Source organism: Phoenix dactylifera, unplaced genomic scaffold, assembly GCF_009389715.1.
Source record: "Phoenix dactylifera cultivar Barhee BC4 unplaced genomic scaffold, palm_55x_up_171113_PBpolish2nd_filt_p 000178F, whole genome shotgun sequence".
NCBI lineage: Eukaryota > Viridiplantae > Streptophyta > Magnoliopsida > Arecales > Arecaceae > Phoenix > Phoenix dactylifera.
In genome coordinates, this window is record NW_024067711.1 from 188,937 (window position 1) to 211,960 (window position 23,024).

Here is a 23,024-nt window from a genome sequence, read left to right on the forward strand (position 1 = left end):
GGATACCATGACAACACAACTTTTAACATAAATATAAAGTGAATAAAGTGTAATGACTGATTATATATAATCAGTTGCTGCCAACAGGGATGTTGAAGTCTCTTGGTGAAATAGTTGTGAGCTCACAAATCAAGATTTAGATGCATTACCACATTTGATTGAAAATTTTACCAATTTCCCTTAATAAAGGATGAGCAAAGGGAGCTGTGTGTAATTTACTAATTTGTAGAGACATTGTGAAAAATGCCCTCAAATAGATGGGTGACAAACACAGAACTAGGAAATTCCTTCACAATATTGCAGAGATATATTCACATTTCTGATTAGCCTAACAGACATTTTAACGATTTGATCTCTAAAGATTGCTCCTTTATACATCTAGGCAGATGCATTTAGAAATCCTGCAAACTCCCAGGGCAGATGCAATACTAAGGTTTATACAACTCATTCTAAGCCATGTACATTCATGATCAAGACTCCTTTAAAATAATAGGCAGTATGAAACTTGTGTCTTCTTGTGCAAGTATATCAGTGCAAGCTAGTTTTTAGTTAATTCATAGAGGACTTCATGGATTAGACATCTTGATCCCCAGTCATGGCCAGCATTATGCTTTCGCATTTGACATCATTAGAAAAATGCAGGACATAGTTTCAATGAGGCAATGCAATTCTCAAAAGGCATACACACACCATTGAACAAGATATTATCTTCACCATGCAATGTGCTGAACTAACGAAGTCTACATCTAAGAATCACATTTACCTCTCTAGTGGTGCAGTCAGTCTAACCTACCAACAAACCAGGTTAATCAGTTATTTCCTCTAGCTTTCTCTAGATCAGGAAGATCTGCAAACAAACAAACAAACAGGTTTCAGAAACTGCAGGTTGTAGCATGATCGTAAAGTTCTTTCGAAATGATGCAAGTGCTTGAGCAGAACCATGTAGTTATGGACTAATTACATGGCTAATGCAAACAAGGTATATACTAAGTGAGCCTAAACCAAATGCCAGAAAGTCGGCACTGACAAATGGAGGCTGCAATAAAAAGGGTCAAAGTTGCCCATTCCATGTCAATTTTTTCATCTTATTGGCAGCAAAGCTATGGAAATCCACTGTAGAAAAAACAGTAAAACCAAACGGTCATCCATCAACATAAAGAAAGGCATGGACTTACAGAGTAGTCCATCATCGTCACTGCTCTCATCATCTCTACCATTTACCTGAACATGTTCATGACAGCATAAAGGATTATCCACCCAAGATAAAAAAATAAAAAATAAAAAACCAAGAAAAAGGATGGAGTGACAATACCCCATTGTCGTCCTCATCAGAAGCAGGTGAGTCGGCTGAAAAAAAGTTGGCCACAAGATAAGAAACCATAAGAAAAAAGGAAAAAGAAAAGAAAAGGACAGTTTACAAGAAGAAAGGATCAGAGAAAGCTAATATATTCAAAGAAACACGTTGGCATATTGTCCATCTACTCATAAATCAATCATCCAGCCCAAGATACATAAACAAAAAGTCAGCACTGCACCCAGACAGAACAAGAACATATTATAGACCAAAATATCCAGCTAAGCCCAGTCAGGAACAAAGTATGTCTAGAAAACTTTTAGCAAGGGTTGCCAATGCTACCATTGCACAAAAACTTTTTGTAGACACCATGAAGTACCAAAATCTTTCCAGCAAATGAGGAAAACTGTTAGGAACTAAAACCAATCCCCAAAATGACACGATCACTAACAAACGTCTCTCATTTTTCAAGTCTTTTGGTGAGCATCTAGGACATCAAAAAGAGGTCAAGATATGTCAGCAACAATTATTTAAGAAACAAAAAGATGCTTACCAGTAGAGGACTAGAAAACCTGTTGCTAACTGGAACAAATTGATATTTGAGTTAAGCTTGATTAGAAAAATAAAATTGCTTGCAGAAAATGCTTGCTACAAAAACACCTTTAAATTAGGGGGGGGGGGGGGGAGGAAATCAGTGATAGCAAATGGCTGATGGTGAAATAGCAGGACTAGGCCAGCAGACATGTAAGCTTCATGCCAGATTTCTAAATGTAGGAAATCTGTGCATATGACAGTCAGTTTGAAAAACAAAAAAAGAAACAAATCAGATGCCATGAAGCTTCATAATCCCTAGGAGTCTCCAATGCAGGAGAAAAACAGAACAATGATCATTTATAAGCCAGAAAGCTTGTTGGAACTGACTTTAGACAGTCCACAGAATCCACCATATTACTCTTTCATGATTATAGATACATAGGTTTATGCCTACCAGCCTCTGTGTGTGTGTAGCTAGAACAACCATGTCAAAAGAGAGTATATCCTCGCAAATGTCTAAGCACAAGACTAAACTAGTCAATCAAATTCCATCTTTTTTTTCTAGAATAAATTTGATTGGCTTTCTTTCTTAGGAAAAAATAAGACCCTAAACCTCTCTTACATCATGCCTGATCACCTTTTGACATGCCTGACTCCGACCAACCTTGTGTCATTCAAGATATGTTGAAGGTGGAAGGAGGGATAAAGGATTAGTGATGCAGGACAACTTTAGGAAACAACATGCTAGAAGAAACCAGGAAAATAAATGAGACTCCAAGTACTAGTAAAAAAGGGGAAACACTCCATAAAAGCACCATATAAGCAATCTAAATACAACGTTACAGTAACACGTATGTGTAATTAGGGCTGAACTAATATTCATATGTTGTATCCATATATTATTTAAAAAAAAGCATAAGAAAGTCCAACAATAATGTCAAAGTAATAGGTCAGTATCAAGTTAAAGGAACATCACGAGGACATATGTTGCCATGTATACAGGAAAATCTTGAAGGGTTGTCGACTATCCAATAGAAGCAATTGCCATCAAATCAGACCCATTGGGTCCTTCACATTGCAAATCAAATACAAAATCCAATGAAACAAACTCTACACCCATATTAGGGGACCATGCAATTCCAAGGTCCACTAGAAATCAAATTAGGAGGTTTAGATTGGTGGTAGAAACAAATAAAAAAATTGTTATCAGTTCCAGACAACATGTGACAATTTTGAAGAAAGAGAATGGCCTTTCATGAAAAGTGAACTGGTTTAGAATTTGCTAATGTTGAGTGAAGACTGTAAGGAGCATTGGCCGGTTAAAAGAGTTCAAAAGAATGGCTAAGAAGGCCTCTTTGAACAACTACACTGACAGGTCACTATAGAGGACTAGAATTAGCCCTTCCCAGTTCAAACAAAGAAAGGGTTGATCCTTAGAATTTGATCCCAGGTGAATGCTATCTGACACATCTGGGTTTTAAGTAATGAATGAAAATGGGTTCAGGTCTGAGGAAAAGAGAAAGAAGGTGAAAAAAGATGAATCGAGAAGATACTGAAAGAAAAATGAAAAGTAAACAAGAAAGAGATTTTATTTGTCAATATCATATAACTTCAGATTTTATTTGTCATGTCATAAACTTTTGGGGCCAGGATTGGCCTGCCAAAGACATATATAGCAGCCTTCCACTTGCAATTTTGGCAGCCTTTAGAAAACTTCTAATAAGAATCAAAAGTGCTTTCTATTTTCTTTAACAGGTCGAACCCTAAAAATCCTTCGGACTTAACAAATCACTGCAGAACTAATAATATGGTCCCCCCCTCACTGCAAATCAAACAGAAAGGTAAACCTAGCATAACTCAAGCTTTTTTTGACAATCTTAACAGAATACAAACTACACTACAACACACTCAAAGATCCAAGCAGAGGCTTTGTTATTTCTGGCATTGCTTTTGGACCTTGAATGCATCATAAAGCTCATTAAGATGTGACAAGGTAGAGTTGGAAAGGGTGGAGGAAGGCACAGGACAAGGGAAGGGAGGTAGTGTGTTGTGGGTGAGCAGGTGAGAGTGATTAGAGAGTAAAGGAGGCAAGGCAGAAACTGGGGGCAACAATATAGAGCAAGAGGAGGCAGTGGACAATAGCAAACAAGGCGGAAAGTAGGATTAGAAGCATGAAGATTATAGAAAGAATGCAGGAAACTTTGATCCATATCAAATCGATCTATTATGGTCGTCATATTTAATCTATGTTAAGAGTATGAGATGAGAATATGCCCTCCTACTCCCAGGAGAATAATCCGTGTGTTTGCATTCCCAAGCTTCATTCTTTTCCTTCATCAGAGTACTTAGTTATATAGGTTTCTTCCACTGGAGCAGTCTCTTTCCATATGTTCATGCTGCAGGAACATTTTCTCATTCATTTCTAACAATGAAGAACTTTTCCTTGCATAAAATTTACATGACTTTCTGCGAAAACAGGAACCAAAATGCAGCTTTGGGAAGATTCCAAAAAATCTCTTAGGTTTTCAATGCATCCTTGCCACGGAGCTCGGGGCTTTGACTGAAATACAAACCCATGCATGCCCTGAATCTATTACTAAGCACAGCACTAATGTATTCTACCCTGTTCAAATAGTACTGATTCAAAATTTGAAAGAAAATTCTCAAAGATAATTTTGTTCATTTTGAAAGTTTCTGGAACAAGCTTAGGAAATAAAAAAACCTAATATTAGCATTTTGCATGTTTTGCTTCCTATTTCAATAAGCTCATGAGACGCAACTTTTGTTATTTTGAGAAGATAAAAAGGTCACTAAACTCGAAAAGGACAATGCACAAGGAAGTTGTATCCACCTTATGATTGGCCAAAACCCCTAAACAAAACATAATGGAATTATATACTTTTGCCCTTATGACTGTAAAATGACAAGAATAACTAATTTTCTCAACTTCTGTAACTTGATGGTCTCTTCCAATTACTTGTTCCCTTGCGCCCTCCCCCCATCCACCCCAGAAAAAGAAATCCCCATCACACTAGTCACTTAGCAAAGAATAGGGTCCTTGAAAAATGCCAAAAGAACAAGTACTGATAAGTAGAAGCACCAATTCACTGATCAAAAACATTAATAAGCAGAAGATAAATGTTGTGTAGTCAACATGGTTGCAGATGTGATACAAACTAAAGAATTTCAAGAACTGCTCTATTTCATAAACAACAAAAAATTGGGTACCAACTTATGTTGAATCCTCACCACCCCTGAGCAGAAGTGATCGAATGTAATAATTAATAAACAAGGTATGAATGCAGTCCAATTAGATAACAACATCAAAAAAGTTGATAATCAACCTCGATATGCTTAGTTTGCCCTTCAAAAAAAACTTCTAGTCATTCTGACAACACTTTAATAGTCAAAATCACAGGGATAGGCATCTGGATAGTACGCACCATGTCCTTTGGGACACGAAAGAGAGAACATTTAAGAAAAATTAATTACTGCAAAATACACTAAGCTCAAAATGACATTTTACTTGGTTGAGTTTTGACCTTCATTACATCAACCAATCAGCATCAAATAACTTCGAAGCATATCAACAAGTAACAAATAAAACATAGGTAATAGGGGCTTATGTGGTACATTACAACAGCACAAGCAATGTGTGATAGAGAATCAATGAGAAAGATCTAGTCATTGACAAACTGATGCAGTTGAAGAATTTCTGCATCAATCTAACCATTATTTGTTTAAGCCTAAAAGAAAAATGAATAGGCATAGAAACAATCTTGAATCCATGAAAGGCACACAAGATAACAATATACATATACATATAGATATATTTGTGGTGCGGACACCAGTGCCAGACCACCCATCACTCGGGTCTACAACCGCCGCAGGGGATGATTCAGCCAGTTTTATTGTGGTTAGAGTGATTTTATTTTATTTGGGCTTATTAGGATATTTTGTTATTTGATAGCTTTTAGAGCTTATTTTGGTATTTTGTTATCTTTGAGGATTTTTGTGAAATTAATTTCCTTTTAGGGATCCTTTTTTGCATTTTCTAGGGCTTATAAATATGTTGGACTGTATATCATTTAGGGTATGCTATGAATAAAAAAATTATGATTCTCTTCTTTTAGCCTTGGTGTGAAATCCTGAGCTAGGGCTAGGTGCGAAGCCTAGTTCTCTCCCTCTCTTCTTCCTCTTCTCTCCTTCCCTCTTCTTCCCTGCTGTCCGGCATCAACATTGGTATCAGAGCCAAGAGCTTTGCTTCCGTCGCCAAAGCTCCGAGATCTTCTTTCACACCCGTGCAAGGAGCCACCACCAATAACAAAGCATCTGTCCAGAACCGTCACAGAAGAAAAGAAACCCTTATTCCCTGCCTCACTGTTCCCGTGGACAGCCCCGATTTCCCCTTTCCCTCCTTTCGTCCGATGCCTCCAGTGCCATTGCGAGGACCATCGCCAAGAGTGTCGACTGTGTGCCCCGCGATTCGACGAAGACCTCCTCTGAGGCCTGGTCCCTAGCCGCAGCCGCCGCCGCCGCCCATGGCCAGATCCGGAGAGGAGCACCGCTACATCGTCCTTCATTGGATCCGGGAAGTGGAGCACCGTCGTTTCGCCGAAAAGGCACCGAAAGCCGTTCCGCCTCAACTCCTCGCAGTGTTCGGCCGCCGGTGCTGCACCTCCGCCCCCCCCCCCCCCCCGTGTTCGCGGCCGCCTCATTGCCACCCGCGGCTCCTCGCTCGACCGTCGCCGCGGTAACAAGTAACCATCTCTGCCTCCCCCCCAAGCCTCCACGAAGGAGCCGAACCAGTAGCGGGTTATCGGAACGGATCGCTCGCTAACCCAAATCTAGTCGAGCTAAAAAAAAATCCATATCCGAAGTGAGTCGTGCCCGCTAACCCGAACCCTATCGAATCCCAATTTAAAAAAAAAGAAAAAAAAGAAAAGAAAAAAAAAGAGAAAAAAGAAAAAAGAAAAAAGAAAGAAAAAGAAAAATACTTGTTCATCTTCTTCCTCCTTTCGTTTCCATTTCCGCCATCGCCGCCTAAGCGCCGCCTCGCCGTCTCCCCTTGGCCACTTCCGCCTCCGCCCGAACTCCGTCGTCCAGACCCAAGGGGACCTCACATTATCGTGAAGCTTGCCCCTTGGCCTTCTTTCTTCCCCGGAACCCTCGACCTATCTCGGGTTCCCGTCGCCGAACTCTGCCGTCAAGCACTTACTATTTATCTTCCTCCACGACCGCCCGTAGGGCCGCATCACTCTCGCTGCCCCCCCCCCCGCCTCCGCCATCGCCGCTTCCATCTCCACCCCACCTCCCTCGTCCTGGCCGCTCCCACGGCTGCCTCCACCAACCCTAGGGGAAGCAACCCCGAGTTCCGCCGCCTCCCCACTACCCCTCGCAAGCCTGCCCCCTTCCGCCTCGCTCCACCCCCTTCGTCTCCCCCTTCCGTCGCACCCAGTCACCCTAGGAGAATCTCCCCTTCCATCCACACTCACACCCCCATCCACCCCTTCCCGAACCATCGGGCCCAATAGGCCCCCCCTTCACTTCTAATCCAACGGGCTCATCATGCCCTCCACCGATCCCCAACCCTCTCATCAGGCCCACCGCACACCCCTCTCATCAGGCCCACTCCACGCAACAACCCCCCCTCTTCTTAGCAAGCCCACACGGTCTTTCCCCCTTGCCAGGCCCATCGCCCCTCCTTTCACTTTCCATCAGGCCCACAACCTGAAGGCCCCTCTCTTCTATGTAAACGGGCCACTGTCGTCAGGCCTGCCACATCTTTCAGAGCTGCCAAGTTCAGGTCCACCAAGCTGCTATGATCAAGCCCTGTTGAGCCAATTGAAGAGCCCACTTGCCACGACCGCACTTCTAGTTGTCGCCCCAGCACAGGTCAGGTTTCTTCTCTTATTGGAAAATCTATTTATTCGTCTAAATTCAGCATCGATGAACTCTTGTGTGCTCTATTGACTTAGCTTACCGTGAATTCAACACATACACTCAAACAAACTGAGGCGCTTCTGTGTCAAACAGTTCCTCTGCTTGCTGCGGATGAGGGCAAAGGAGGACCAGTTGCGCTCGCAGCTATTCGAAGAGATCGTCTGGAAGAGGATCTGGATAGCTACTCACTTAAGATTTTTTTGCAGATAGCCCAAATGAATCCATCATGTAGCCGTAAAAATATTGATACAAAATAGATTATGATAGTATCATATTAGTAACTATCTAACATCAGTTAAATATCCTCCTAATGTGTAACATAACTGGATTCATACTTTTCTTACATAAGACAGCTTCTCGCTATCCAAAGCTATAGCTGTCCTCTCTAAATAATTTGGTTCGTAAAAAAAAATCATATTGTACTATGTTAATAATAGAAAATACCAGTTAACTTATACATATTAATTAAATTACCTCTTCTAGACATAGGGTCGCGACTTTTGAATCAGGCTCCATCTTCTAAATAACATTACGCAGAGTAGCCAGAAGTTCATCATCCATACCAAGGTTCGCCGTACCGATCGCCTATCGGACCGGTACAGTTCCGGTTCGGACCAGTTTAAACCGGTACCGAACCGGCCAGCTCTTCCCCACCGAAGCCAGGAAAGAAGAGGAGAGAGCGAGCGGGTGAGGGAGGGAGAGAGAAGAGGCCACCCCGCGGAGGGTCGCAGAGGGGCGGCGGAGCCCGCGGAGGCTGAAGCCGCAGCCGCATCCCCTGTTTCAAAAGAAATAGGGGACACGGCCCTGGAAAAAAATTTAGAGACTTTTAAGTAAGACGGCAAATCGGTTGCCGGCTTCACTTAAAATTTTTCAAACTTTTTAATTTAGAAATTTTTTAAGTGAAGTCGGCAACGAATTTGCCGACTTCACTTAAAAATTCTTAAATTTTTTTTCCGCGTCCGCGGCCTCCGCCACGCCCCTGCGGGCTCCGCCGCCCCCCTTCGGCCTCCACCAGCCCCCCGTAGCCCTCCACGGGCGGCGGAGGCCTCTCCTCCCTGCCTCTCTTCCTCGCTCTCTCTCTTTTTTTCTCCGACTCCGGCTGGGTTCGGCCCTATACCGGTTTTCACTACTCCACCGTACCGATTACAGGACAGACCGGTCTGTTATAGCCCGAACCGGCCGGTTCGGCAAACCTTGATCCATACCAATTCCAGTTATACTGTACTAGAACCGAAGGTTCAGATAGTATGCTGCACATAGAGGAGACCATCTTAGTAAAATTATACAAGTACAGAAGCAGTTTAATATTCAATATTCTTGCTTACATGTTAGATGCAAGTTCCTACCCATTTGGTAGTCTCACTGCCGCTCAATGATGTCGATGTACTTCCGGGCATGGGTTAGATCTGCCTCCATAATCTGAGCCTTTGCCCTCTACATTATGTGATACAGAAAGCCCATCTAGAGGTAGCTCCCGCTATCTACAGCCTGAAGCACTTCATACAATAGTTTGATAGCCTTCACTATCGCAGTAGCCCGTTGCCAGAATGTCTGCCTTGTCACTAAATCTTCGACACTGCTTCCTTCAGTGTCGTGCTGGGCATATCTACTTTTCTGCTACTCGGAACTCATAAACATCTGACGTAGGGCTGCTTTCTTCTCAAGAAGGCTATCAAGTGCAATGTAGTTGGTAACAACCATGTGACTTCTGGTCTCAAAATTTTTTCTACTGCATACCTCCTCAACAGTGAAAGGACCCAGATATGCTTATAAATATACCTGATGATGGTTTGGGCTATCCCCACTGTCTGCTGCACCTTACGAATATTCGCAATGTCCATCAATATGAGATTGATACAATGTGCAGCACATGGAGTTCAGAAAATATGGCCGCCACTCCATCAAGATCTTTCCAGCAGCCTTATATTGTGGCCCATTATTAGTGATGACCTACACGACATTCTCCTCTCCTACCCGATCAATTACCTCCATAAGTTTGAGGATGTACACAGCATCGTGCACCTGATTAGAAGCATCAACCGACTTGTGGATGAAAGTCTTCATATCACAGTATGTCAAAAAAATGATGATGCTCTGCTTGATAGGACCGGTCCAACCATCACACATCACAATTAGTCCATCTGTGAGCCACTTGCTCTTATAGAAGGTAATCCATTTTTCTATCTCCTTATTACTATCAAGAAGCTCACCACAGATGTTCTTTAGGCCTAAAGGATCTACACCGAGACCGGCAGTCTCTATGCGGAAATGACAGATCTGTAATACGTATTGTTTGCCACATTCGCTGGGATGTGGCTAAAGTGGAACCAGCATTGAGTCAACTCTCTGCTGCTGTCGAATCTCTAATTGAAAAAGGCATGTGAATTTAAATCATGGATTGCTGCTCCAAGTGGAATCTCTCTGCATGACTTTCTTTTGGCTACTAAAGGCCTCCAGCATAGATACAATCCGGCCACCGCCTCTACTGACGGCCTTCCTAACTGAAGAGCTCCTTCTGAACTCTGGATCTACCCTACTGCTCACAGAACCAGAGCCCGACTCGTAGTACGAAGGCTGAAATCACGTCCTATAGCGGGCCACCTCATCCAGCTGTCACTAATCATCCAGGCTCGCCTCCATGGCAGCCTGAATTTGTGCCTCATTATCCAGAGCGGACGCCTCCTCTAACTCTCTAGAGTGATAAAAGATGGCTCTTTCGCTCGGCAGTCCACCTCCGCCTTATTCTTGGCAACTCTCTCCTTCGCTGCTCTGAAATCAGCTACGTCAGTTTATTAATTATTTAAAACTAGCAAAATATTAATAGACGGTGATATTTCTTTACCTCAAAAAATATATCAGGTTTATCTAATACATAACCCCAATTTTTCATTTTTTATTTATTTATATATTTTTAATAATTTTATTTTTTAAAATATTTATATATCATAAATTCAGAAAAATATGATTTCTACCTCAAAATTACTTCTGAATTATGTAATATGTACCACTAATTTTTCATATTTGATAGTAATTATATATTTTATATTATTCTTTATTTAAAATTAATTTTTAAATATTAATATTTTAAAAATTAATTTCAGCTTAGATCCATGTAGAACCCAATAATGGATGCTACATATATTTTTCTAGGCCCTCAGACATGCATAAAAGACTACTTATTTCTCAATTTTTTCAAATTTAGGGCCTAGGCTACTATGCGCATGATCGCATCAAAACTAGAATGAATGGACACCAAATTTTTATAGAGAGTAGCTTGTATGCCCCTAAATACGTTTCTGATTTTATAATTTTTAATTTAATTTTAAAAAATTTATTCTTTTTATCCAAAAATATATTTTAATTTTTAAAAATTATATATAATCCAAAAATGAAAAATTTTATGTCAGCATGTACATCGTCCATAGATCTACAACATATAAAAAAAGTCAAGCCCAAATCAAAATATTTGGCTTGATCTCCTTTTATTTGCAATTTTTATGCTATTTTTTTCAAGCCTCCCCCAAAAAAGAAGATAAAGAAGAGGAAGCACATCTTATTTAGCCTTGGCTCTTCCTTCCGATAGTCTGAATCGGTGTTGTCTATAGCTTTTTTTGGAAAGAAGATGTCAAATTCCGTTGGGATGGTCTTCTCGGGCCTTCCCAACGCCGGGATGTGGCTTTTAAAGGCTCTTGAGGCCACAGTGCCAACAATGGCACTGTGGCAATAATACCACAATGGCCGCAATAATGCCACAGTGCCCACAGTCAACTCGGTTCGAAACCGGGTTGACTCGATGCGGACCGACTGGTTCGCACCGAGTCGGCATCAAAGCAACCAGTTCCGACTAATTTCAGCCCGAAAAGAATCGGTGCCAGCCAGTCCCTTTGCGGTTCCAGCCCGTAGAGACGGAAACCGAATTTAAATAGCGAACCAACCCGGTTTCACACCGGGTCAGTTCAGTACTGCCTGAACCGGCCCCGTTCAGCAGACCTTGGGTTAGATGATTGTGATTATTATGGTTATTATAACATAGACCCTGAATTATAGCCTCTACCTGTATGCTAGGTCATTTAGGATGTTATGACTTCATTTGAGATAATTAGGAACATGTAGTAATCTAGATAGTGGTTATGGATTCCGTGCTATTCCTAGATGTTTGGTTTAAGATGCCTTGCCTCCTAACTAACATGCTTAGCTTTTCAAATTAAGATGCTCTGCCTTCCGGTCTTTTATAGCTCATGTTAGTTTGCTTGTATGTAATAATAGACTTCAGCATGCTTTGCCTCTTTTTTCGTTAGCTGAGGTTCTTGTACTGCCTTTTGTGTCAGTTAGATCTGCTTGCTAGTCATCTTAGATGTTTTTGCATTATCCGTCAAGTATGCTTTCCCTCTGTCTTTGCATTACCTTGTGTAGTTACTAGTTGGCTGTAGTAACTAAAATGCTAGTTAGACTCCATGACGAATTAGAAGTACATATAGAAATTGGTTTACTCTGTCTTGTATGAGATACAAGATTAGCATTGCTAGTGGTTACCCCTATATTTAGTTTATGGCTTAATTCGGTGCTCAATAATCTATTCCTCATTGTCATAAGGTAATTGATCCTCTGGCCCCCTAGATAGCATTCTGAAATGGAGATAAGATTGACTCTAATATGGAGGCTATATAAACAAGCGAAGAACTCATCCAACAAGAAGTATTATTTGGGAAAGACGTGTGGGGTGCTAGACTCTTGACTGTTATGCAATGCTAGAGATCATGAGAATGTGAATATCTACTCATGTCGGGGTTGAAACAGGGAACTTGGTTAAAAAATTCCCAACCAAGGAAATTTGTAACAGTAGATACTGATATAGACTTGATGAATGCATCTGCTGCCCACAATGATACAGTTTGAGCTGTATGGCTATACATTAATGTTCTCACAGGGTTACTGAAATGATTTTCATTGGATCAGGTTCTAAAAATCTGATGTTTGATTACCAACAAGACTATGGCTACAGGTAGATGACCAAGCTTACGGTTAATTTTTATAGGCTTGGACATAAATCTAATGTTACATCTATTATATGATCAGGTAGTAGTTGCAAATTCCTTAATTAATATACTTACAGGGTTATGTCAACTAACAGGATCTGAAGTTCGACTACTAACATGATTATGTTGTAGAATCAAGTTTGGTACGGTGCATTTTGATTGCCTTGGACTGTTTTTTATGGCTGTTAATGATCAGATCTTTGTCATTAGCTAAGTTTAGCTTTACTTTATCTATGTAAGTTTCAGTTTCAGTAAATCATGAAGTTGTATATTGACTAGTTCTTTTTTTTTTTAAGGGGTGAAGTTAGTACAATTTTTTTGTATTACTTTTTCCTTGTACTTTGTACAAAACTTGAACTGATTGAACTATATCAGCGAGCATGTATAGCTTTTCCATTTAATTCAATTGAAATGCAATGCAAATACTATTATTTAATCTTAAATCAATGACAACTTTAATTTACAAAAGCATCTTGTATATTAGATAGGTTTCTGGAGGGTAATTGTGCAAGACTATGGACTCCCAAATGGTCAATATCAACTATATGATTTGTTGGAGAGCTTTTGGAAAGGTATATTGGCACACTTTTGCAAGGGTATTATGCAAAAGGGTTTTTTTGTCACTTATCTCAAAATTTCAGATTTTAGATGTCTTGACATCCAACAATGATGGCAGGGGCATTGCTGCAAAAATATCTAAGCAAAGGGATATTTGTGCAATTTGAAACTTTCAAGGAGAAAATATGCAATAAGACATATTAAAGTATATATGCAAACCTCCCTTTTTTTTACTCAGCATGACCTTCCAAGCAATTAGTTACCACATAAATCATATAAGCTGTCACTCAAGGTCACAAGTGAAATACACCAAGAACCAAAGACAACCCAAAGGTAAGTTCAATGTACACTGGCTAGGCTTCTCCAAATTAAAAAAAATTTGGTTATACAGTCCCAGTAACAATAAAATAGGATTAGTAGACATTTTCATAGTTGGAAGTCCATGGATAAAATCCGTGATGGATTTAGTTGGAACAACTATTCCTTCTAATTATACCACGAAACAAGAACAAAATAAAGGGAACAACCATTTGCTTGGATTGAGGAACAATAATTTCTTCATGCAGATAAGGACTATATCAGTACTTGCTAAACTTGTGTACTATTATTATTCCAAATTCACTTCAAGATATCCCATGGTGACAACAACTCTATAATTAAATGTAGATCAGATATATGTATATCAAGTAACAGAAGTATCAGGACAAAAATCATGCAACTCTCCAGCATGTGCATGAGATCTATGGATGGAAAGAACAACATTGAACGATGCAACAATCAACAGGCCACATGTTATAGATTGTACTTATATAGAGGCCATTTCCAAATGATTATTGCATAAAGTACTCAACCAGTGGTTGGTGGTAGAGGTTCATCTGTCACTATTTAATAAAAAAGGTGAAAGATTATCCCAAAATACTAGAGAATCAACTTTTTTTTAACTCTAATATTGAGCAAAATTGCATGTTATGTACATTTTAGGCATCTGATATGAGTCTCAAAAGGGTTAACCACCAAATATTTTTAAATAATGTTCAAGCCAATTCTTAATTCAGTAAGCTTTTGAAAAAGATTAATGCAAGCTGAAATCCAGAGTCATAAGTGATTTTCAAGAATGTGCCACCTCTCTACACATCAGCCTTGATAAGTACACTGAGAACAAGCAAAGCTGCCTCAGGCCCTCACTAATTGAAAAGCATCACATCCTTGAACCCAACAAACATTCAGTAAACATAAATTAGAATGACTTGCCCATATCCAGAGGTGATCACATGTCCCATCTACATATGAGCTAGCAGGTGAGAATAACGAGCCCAATGCTAATAAATACACATGTAGTATTTTTCTAAGATATACTTACACAAGGCAGACTCTTCATTCATCCTCATCCACACCATTTATTCCAATCAACCTTAATATAAGGAGCAGGTTTTTCCTCTGACTTCAGCAGTCGCTTCCACCAACCTTTCTTCTCTTTCTGGATTGAGAAGATTATGTTTCGCAATCCAATATTTGTTTTACCACCCTGATAGAGCCCAACAATCTTTGCAAAATCAAGAGCATCATCATATGAAGCTTGACTATAGCAAAACTGTCTGCAGCAAAACTTCATCATGCAATTAGAAGAATTATATACAACCATACACAGAGTTATATGCATGCATGCATGCATATATACATATGTCTGTGTATACACACAAGTATATCTACATTATATATACATACATACATAAATATATATATATATATAATCATTTTTGAAGATCAGATATCAGGGAATTTGTATGATTGGTTACTATTTTCCCCATTTTCTCCCCTCTCTTTTCTATTTTTGAATTTAAAAAAACATAAAAATAGAGGAAGAATGATGATCAGCACATATCTACTTTCTAACCAGCATCATCATTCTAAATTTTCATTTATTTATTTATACAAACACAGACATATATAAGTACACGTATGCATCTATTTTGTTTATATGGCATATGTCAGCTCATGAAAAGCCATATTGTGGAGAGGCAGCCGAAATGGAGCTCGGGCAACAATTTGAAAAATCCCTAAATGAATGCAAAGGTGCTTCAAGAATAGCCTGTGTTAGTCCATGATAAGGGTGATAGTACACTTTTTGAGTTTTCCCCCTTTGGGGGAGGGGGGTAGGGTGGAGCCTCTTTTTGTAATATTTTCTCAATCTCTTTCAGCAATAAAAGAGAAAAAAAACCTTGCAGATCCAATGCTAAATTGAGGCGTCAAGGTTCATGAAGCCAATTACAAATCTCAGTCAAGAAATGAAGCAGATTTTGAATCTTACATGTCGCATCACGAATCCAACTTCCCTAGGAGACGACAGAAAAACAAAGTAAAGTCTAAATAAGGTATTGCCGAACCGGGCCGAACCACCTAGTTCATCCCTATACCAAACCAAACTGGTGGGAAACCAAGTCGGTTCGGCCCTAAATTTCGAAATTTTTCCCCTCCAGAACCACTCCGAACCACAACAAACAGGCGGTTTGGGAGTGGAACTAGTGCAAACCGTTGTTTGAAACCGATTCAGGCCCCCCACCTCTTTAAAAGGATTGAATCATGGTCTATTGAACTGGGGTGAACTGTCCAATTCACTCCGTACCGAACCGATAGCCGGCCGACACGAGTCCCAATTCCAGTTCGGCTAAAACCTTGGTCCAAAAGTAAAGGCCTTCAAACCAAATACTTTAGGCCAATAAGCATATACACAGTACAAAACTTTTTTTAAAGGCTTAACTCGGGTGAGGTAGATCAGAAATTTGAAGATGGTATCCTAAAAATTTATTTATACCACAAACAGACTTCAATATTCCCGTCAACAGATATTAGCAAAGGTCATCTATGCCAACAGACTGCAACTTAAAAGAGCTCACCAGTTGACATCTTCTGCTATGGTGACACATCTACTTTGAAATGTTGTCAGAATCTCATGAACACACCCTTTCCCATAGGCACTTTCTTGTTCAAATTATTTCAGGTGTATGTCTTCTCAAATCTTGCTTCATGTAAATAAAGCAAAAGCGAAGCAAAGTGCAACCCACATGAGCGGCAAATTGACAAGGTTGTTTTTGGATGGTTCAATAAGAACAAATCTATATCCACCCACCAGATTTCGTTTTGGTATTACAATCCCTCTTGCTAAGACTAAATACACTTTCTTGTTATTAAGGGATTCTAATAAAAATTGAGTTATATCATCAGAAAACTACAAAATCATGCACTTGTCACTGAAAAAGTTGTAAGTCTGGAGATACGAGCATTGGGGCATAGGGAATGTACAAATCATTGTCTAAGATAGAACATTAACATAGGCATATCTTAACATCAGAGACGACACCAGAAAAACTGGCATTTGACTATCAAATTTGCTTAAACAGTCAAGCTCATAATCCACCATGAGGAGAAAGCATGCCATAAGCCCTGAAGAATAAAACACATAGGGCCAGCCTAGATGGACTTATATGATAAAAGGAAAAAACATAAAACTTGCTCGGGAATAATAAGTATGCATAAAGCCTCCCAGTTTGAAGCTGAAAAGGTTCGCCTTGAGGCCCCAAACCAGCTGAGAAACCTGAACAAACCCTGAGGTTCGCTCTTACACACACAACATCCTTGGCGTCCCGGCAAAAGAATCACGGTCATAGTAATATCTTATCAGAACGCTGTGGCCCAAAGGAAGAACTTCCAGGTTGGCGACTGCGTACCAAAGGAGAAACTCAAAGTTAAGTAAAATGAAAAATTTTCTTTTTCTTTAAAAAGTAAAAAAAAAAAGAGATCATACATTTTTACACTTAGGAGATCAAACTAATAATAATAATAAAATCAAATATCCGAGGACAGACTAATGGATAATAGCAGTCTCCGGATAACAGTAAAAACATAGGTTGGTTTGTTTCCTTCCCTCAAAAAAAGGCAGGAGAACAAAATGATTTTAAAAAAATCCAAGCGCCATAGCCTGATTTACTTTCTGCGTTTCAATGAGGTGAATCACATGTTAAAAACTTTTGGTAATAAAAGAAAACTGATTCAAAGAAAAAAGAAAAAGAAAAACTAGCACAATTGTGGAGATTGGAAAAACCGGTTACCCATGGGAAGAATCTCCACAAAATGCCCCGGAAAACGTCCGAGAACTAAAATTGGTGACAGGAAACCCTATAAACGGAAGGGCTCGCTCGAAAAGGGCAAGGAGTCTCCGACGGAGTCGAATCCCGAAACAACGGGAGCTCTTGGGCCGGAAGAGAACCCAGGCAGCGCAGAGGGCTTACTGCCAAAAGAGCCGGAGATATTTTATAGATGTTCCCAGAGAAAAAAAGGAACAGCGAAATAGTGTCCAAAAAGTTTGACGGAGCATGGATTCAAAGATTCCACAACGGACGCATGTTGATTTTGCACCTGGATGAGTGAACCGAAAGAAATGGTATGGCTGTAAGCTGATGGGGCACAACTGGAAAGGCCAACAAATCAAACTTCACCACAGTGCTAGCACATGATTGATCAGAAGCAGCCATTTAGCAGGCCTAACACCGCACGAGTCGTATTTGCATATTATGAGCTCCTTATGGTTGACTGCATCCTAATTGGGGCTCCATGATCACTAATTCTACTAATGTGATAGGCAGGACGTCATCCGTATATGAGAATTCACGCCTAATATCCAGGTTGTATCCAAGTCAGTCATTCTAGTCGGCCCATGTGCCCTTATTCTTTAGTGATAGGTAAGCTTCTCGACCCAACAATTAACAAAGAGGAGACTCAGGAGGTGACATATAAAAAAAACAATGCTCTAACAGACTGAAAAAGAACCTTCTTCTGTTCTATGTACCATTGACTTAGGCATCGGAGGATCCCCCGTCAGATACGTTATGGCCAAGAACTTTTTCATTTGGGTGTTTCGTTGTTTCATGTTGGAGTGCGGCCACCCAACAAGAACCAATCTAATTACCTCAATGGCAGTGTGATAGGACAGGTGAGCATGCTTTCTAATGGCCTCCGTCGTAGGTCCTCCACATGGCTAGGGAGCATGAACCCCTAGAACATCTTCCACGTCACTCGGAGATTGCCCTAGCATAGCACCGAGTTAGAGACCTTCCGGACAAGTACGGTAAAATGGTCCCCAACTCCATGCCTCCATAGGGTTGGTCGAAGTGAAGACATCGGTGCATGCATACCCCCAGTGGGAGGGTTGAAGACTAGTTCAGATACTCGGACAGCGTTATGCGGTGGCAGGACCAATGGTAAAGTTGTTGCCCAACGTGACAACCCAAGAGGAGGGGGTGAATTGGGTTTCTAAAATATTTATGTTCCCAAATTTATTTTGAATTGAATGCAGCGGAATGATAAAGTGTTATCTTCTTAAGCTCTAGGCAATTACAAGTAAAACAGTGGAAAGTTAAGTTAGAGCAACTACACTATGTAAGTATAAAAGCAAAGCAAGATGCACAAGGAAAACAATACAAACAAAGCATGTATAGTGGTTCGGTGCACCCCAAGCACCTACATCCACTCTCCAAGCTCTTTTGGGAATTCCACTATAATTCCACCGATTACAGTCAAGTTGTTTACAAGCTCACAACCAACTTGTTGTTTTCACGAGATCAACACGAACTCGGTCGGTTTTCACAGGCTCACCGACTAGAACCAAACCGATTATTTTTCCGGGCCTCGCAATCCAACCAGTTGGTTTTTTCGGCTCACCAACCAAACCTATAACCGTTTGTTTTTTCGGGTCACAAACAAACCCAGTTAGTTTCCCATAGGCTTCACTAACCAAAATCTTTACAACGTTTGTTTTCCGAGCTTACAAAACACCCAGTTAGTTTCCCTAAGGCTCACAACTAAAAACCTTTTCTTTGTTGAATCCTCCTAATTTAACAACTTCCAATTTAGGTTTGAAGAACCTTTAACAGGTGCAAGAATTGAAAAAATTAAAGTACACTAGAGTTATGGCTGAAGATTTAAAGCAAAATGAAAAAGAGAGCAAACTCGGATTGGTGTAGTGGTTGATCTTTGAAGCTCTTCACCAATTGATTGAGGTTGAGGATGTGATCTTGAGGGCTCTTTGGTGGATGCTTTTGATTAATCCTAACCTTGAATAGCTCTCCTCTTTGCTCAAAATATTTGCCCCTTTTTGTGGATTTGGCGTTATGCTCTCTCTTTTGGAGTTCTGAAAAGATTTGATCTTAATGGAGCTCTTCATTCCCTTTGTTTTGTGGTGTTTCCATGAATTTATAGCCTTAAGAATATGTGGAAAGCTTCTCCTAGCCGTTAGAGACGGAAATAGAGCGTTAAAGAATGAAAACTAGCCGTTGGGAGTCGTTATGAAAAAACTAGCCGTTATGCTTTCCAGCGTGCTCGAGTCGCTCGCGCAGACCTTGAGTCGACTCGGCTGAAGTAGGAGTCGGCTCGTAAATAGGAGTCTACTCGCACCTGTAGCTGGGTCGGCTACTATAGCTGGGTCGGCTCGAGCACTATAGCTGGAGGTCAGCACTGTAGCTGAGTCGGTTCGAGCACTGTAGCGCTGAAAACTGCTTTCTGTCCTGACTGAGAGAGAGTCGGCTCGAATAGTAGGAGTGGCTCGGCACTGTAGCTGGGTCGACTAACTATAGCTAGAGTCGGCTCGAGCATTGTAGCGCTGTGCCATGGCATTCCAAAGTGGCAGAGTCGACTCTAACCTTTCAAGGAGTCGACTCGAGGATGTTCTTTTGAATTTTTCTTTAGAATTGACCCTCCAACTTGATTTCTTTGTACTTGAAACTTGGGCCAATGAAGTGTAGCTTTCTTCCAACTTTTTGAGAAACTTTTGAGGCCTTTTGCATTCTTTCAACTTACAATTTTCTTGCAAAACAAATTATCTTTTCTTCTTGCAACACAACCATTGTAATTATACTTCAAGATTTTTTGAGCATCAAAATCAATCTTTGGTCAACAATCTCCCCCTTTTTGATGATGACAAAACTTGGAGTATATGCAATATAAAATAGATTAATTCTAGAACTAATGTAAGCTAAGTTGCATGAAGTAGAAATATGTATCTTTAAACATACTTCATGATAATGCTTTAGATTTAATCCAACTTAACCATAATCAACACATAAAGCATTATAAGCATATACTCAGATATTTCTCCCCCTTTTTGACAACATTTAAAAAGGTTGCAAGATAATGAAACATTACGCACAAAGCAATAATGATACTAAATATTTCTCTCCCTTATGTACCCTGATTTTCATTCAAGACGCATGTTTAAGGCAAGAATATGAATCATGCAATCAAGGCAATAAGTCTGTTGCCCAGATAGACAACCCAAGGGGGGGTGAATTGGGGTTTAAATTAATTTGGATAATTAAAACGTTATGATGATTAATTAAAAACTATTGCAAGTTATTAATTAATGCTAAAGTGCTGTGAGTGATGTGAGAGGAAGAAGAGAAGAGACAATCCAATGCAAACACAGAGTTTTATAGTGGTTCGGGCCTTACCCCTGCTCCTACGTCCACTCCCCAAGTCCTCTTGGGAACTTCACTATAACCCCCTTGGATTACAGCCGGTTGTTTTGCAAGCTCACAACCAAACTTGTTTTTACGAGCTCACAACGAACTCGTCGGTTTTCCAGGCTCACCGACTAGAACCAACCCCGATTGTTTTTCCGGGCTCACAATCAAACCCTTACACACGTTGGTTTTAACTTGGCTCACCAACCAACCTTAATCCACCTTGATTCAATCCTCCGATTGAACCAGTAAATACAGTGTGTAAAAGAAAACAGAAACAGCTTCTCAAAAAAGCAGATTAAAAACAATATGGAACAATAATGAAGTTAAGAAGCCTCAAACGCTTTTAGATCGGAGATGAGGAATGGCTTTCTTGAACTTCTGGTCTCCCTCTTGAAAGAGTGGTCGACTTGAATGCAGGAGGAGGAAGCTTTTAATGTTGGAGAAGATGTAGTTGGATGCAGTTATTGCAGATCTTCCCTCTTTTTCGTTGAAGAACAAGTTGCAGAGTTGAAAGCTTGAATGCTTGGAGTGGAAATGGTTGTTCTCTACCTTGCTACAGTCTTCTGTGGCTATTTAAGCCAACCCCCCACGGGAAATAGCCGTTACACTGCTTTTTCTGTCCGTTCTGCGACACTCTGCGCAGCCTGACAATATGACCGTTGGTGGGTTGGAGTCGACTCGCGCGATCAGGAGTCGACTCGGCTGTAGCGGGGAGTCGACTCAAGCTTTTCCGGAGTCGACTCGGCAACTGTTCCAAATTTGAATTAAAGTTGCCAGTCACGACTGGGGAGTCGACTCGTCTGACCGGAGTCGACTCGCCAACTTCTGGAGCTGACTGGCAAATTTGGAGTCAGGCTCATCCACAGAAAGTCCGTGGATCCAATTTTGAATTTTTGTTCCACTCGAGATCGACTCGACTGTCCTTGGAAGTCGACTCGAATCTCAGAGCCCCGAACTCCCGATCTCTGTCTTTTGGCCTCATCCAGTCTTGGAGTCGACTCGAACTTCCTTGGAGTCGACTCGGCTCTCAGTTTCCGAAAGTTGGTCTTCCTGCCTTTTGACGTGAAGCTTGTCTTGGAGTCGACTCGAGCTGTCTGGGAGTCGACTCGAATCTCAGAGGCGAAGTAACATGGTTTTCTGTCTGTCGAATGGTCGCACAGTCTCGGGAGTCGACTCGCGTATTGCGGGAGTCGACTCGAATCTCAGAGTCCATTAAAATGCTCTCTGACCTTTTCTTTGTGTACCTCTGGAGTCGACTCTTACTACCCTGGAGTCGACTCGTTGAACATTGGAGTCGACTCGCGCACTTCAGGAGTCGACTCGTTTGACAGGTTCTGAAATGAGGCTTTCTGTTCTTCTTTCTGTTCTCAGTCGGAGTCGACTCGTACTAGTCTGGAGTCGACTCGAGCTCGTGCCAGTGAACTTGATACGCTTGGAGTCGACTCGTGATACTCGGGAGTCGACTCGATCTCAGACTTTGGTTCAGCAGACTTCTTAACTTATCCAAAATACTATGAACCAAATCTAGAGACACTTGGACAGGATTTTCACTGAAACACTTCAATTGAATTCATTAGTAATCACAAGAATACTCAAAATGCTTTGAGCTCATCAAAATCAAATGGGGTTTTAATCAATCACTCCACAATCTCCCCCTTTTTGATGATGACAAAACTTTGAGTATACTGTAAAATGACTTGCTCAATAAATAATGAAATAAAATCCATAAATGAATTCAAATGTCTGATAATTTAATTTATCCAAGTTTGAAAGGAGTGAAACAAACAAATTTCGGAGTTAAAAGCTCCCCCTTTCATTTGGAATTATATAAAGCCTTCATATATGCAATCATTGTTTGGCTTATATGTCATTAATGATTTAGCCTTGATTAAAATTCAGATTCTCCCCCCTCAAACATATGCATTCAACCTATGTTTTGATTCTCTGAATTTCTTTTTAATGCTTTGAAGTTTTTTGAACTGAATTTTTTGTTTTTAGAGGGGAAAATCTGTCAATTTGTTCTTGAGTAGGATTCAGCTAATCTCTGAATATCCCTTGAATAGATTCTGGAGATTACTCCATTAGGAGCCCCAAAGAGAGATAATGAGCCTCGAGGTACCGAATCCACTTAGAACAAATTTGTGT

At 40.5% G+C, this 23,024-nt stretch overlaps 1 non-coding gene across 1 annotated transcript; it reads right to left on the minus strand.

Annotated features, from left to right (window-relative positions):
* Positions 1 to 480: 480 nt before the first annotated feature.
* On the minus strand, positions 481 to 14,758 carry LOC103703467. The gene is made up of 4 exons (XR_005507414.1): positions 14,726 to 14,758; positions 1,313 to 1,347; positions 1,176 to 1,221; positions 481 to 847 (listed from the first exon to the last, which is right to left on the minus strand). It is a non-coding gene; the product is annotated as an uncharacterized LOC103703467 (transcript).
* Positions 14,759 to 23,024: the final 8,266 nt, after the last annotated feature.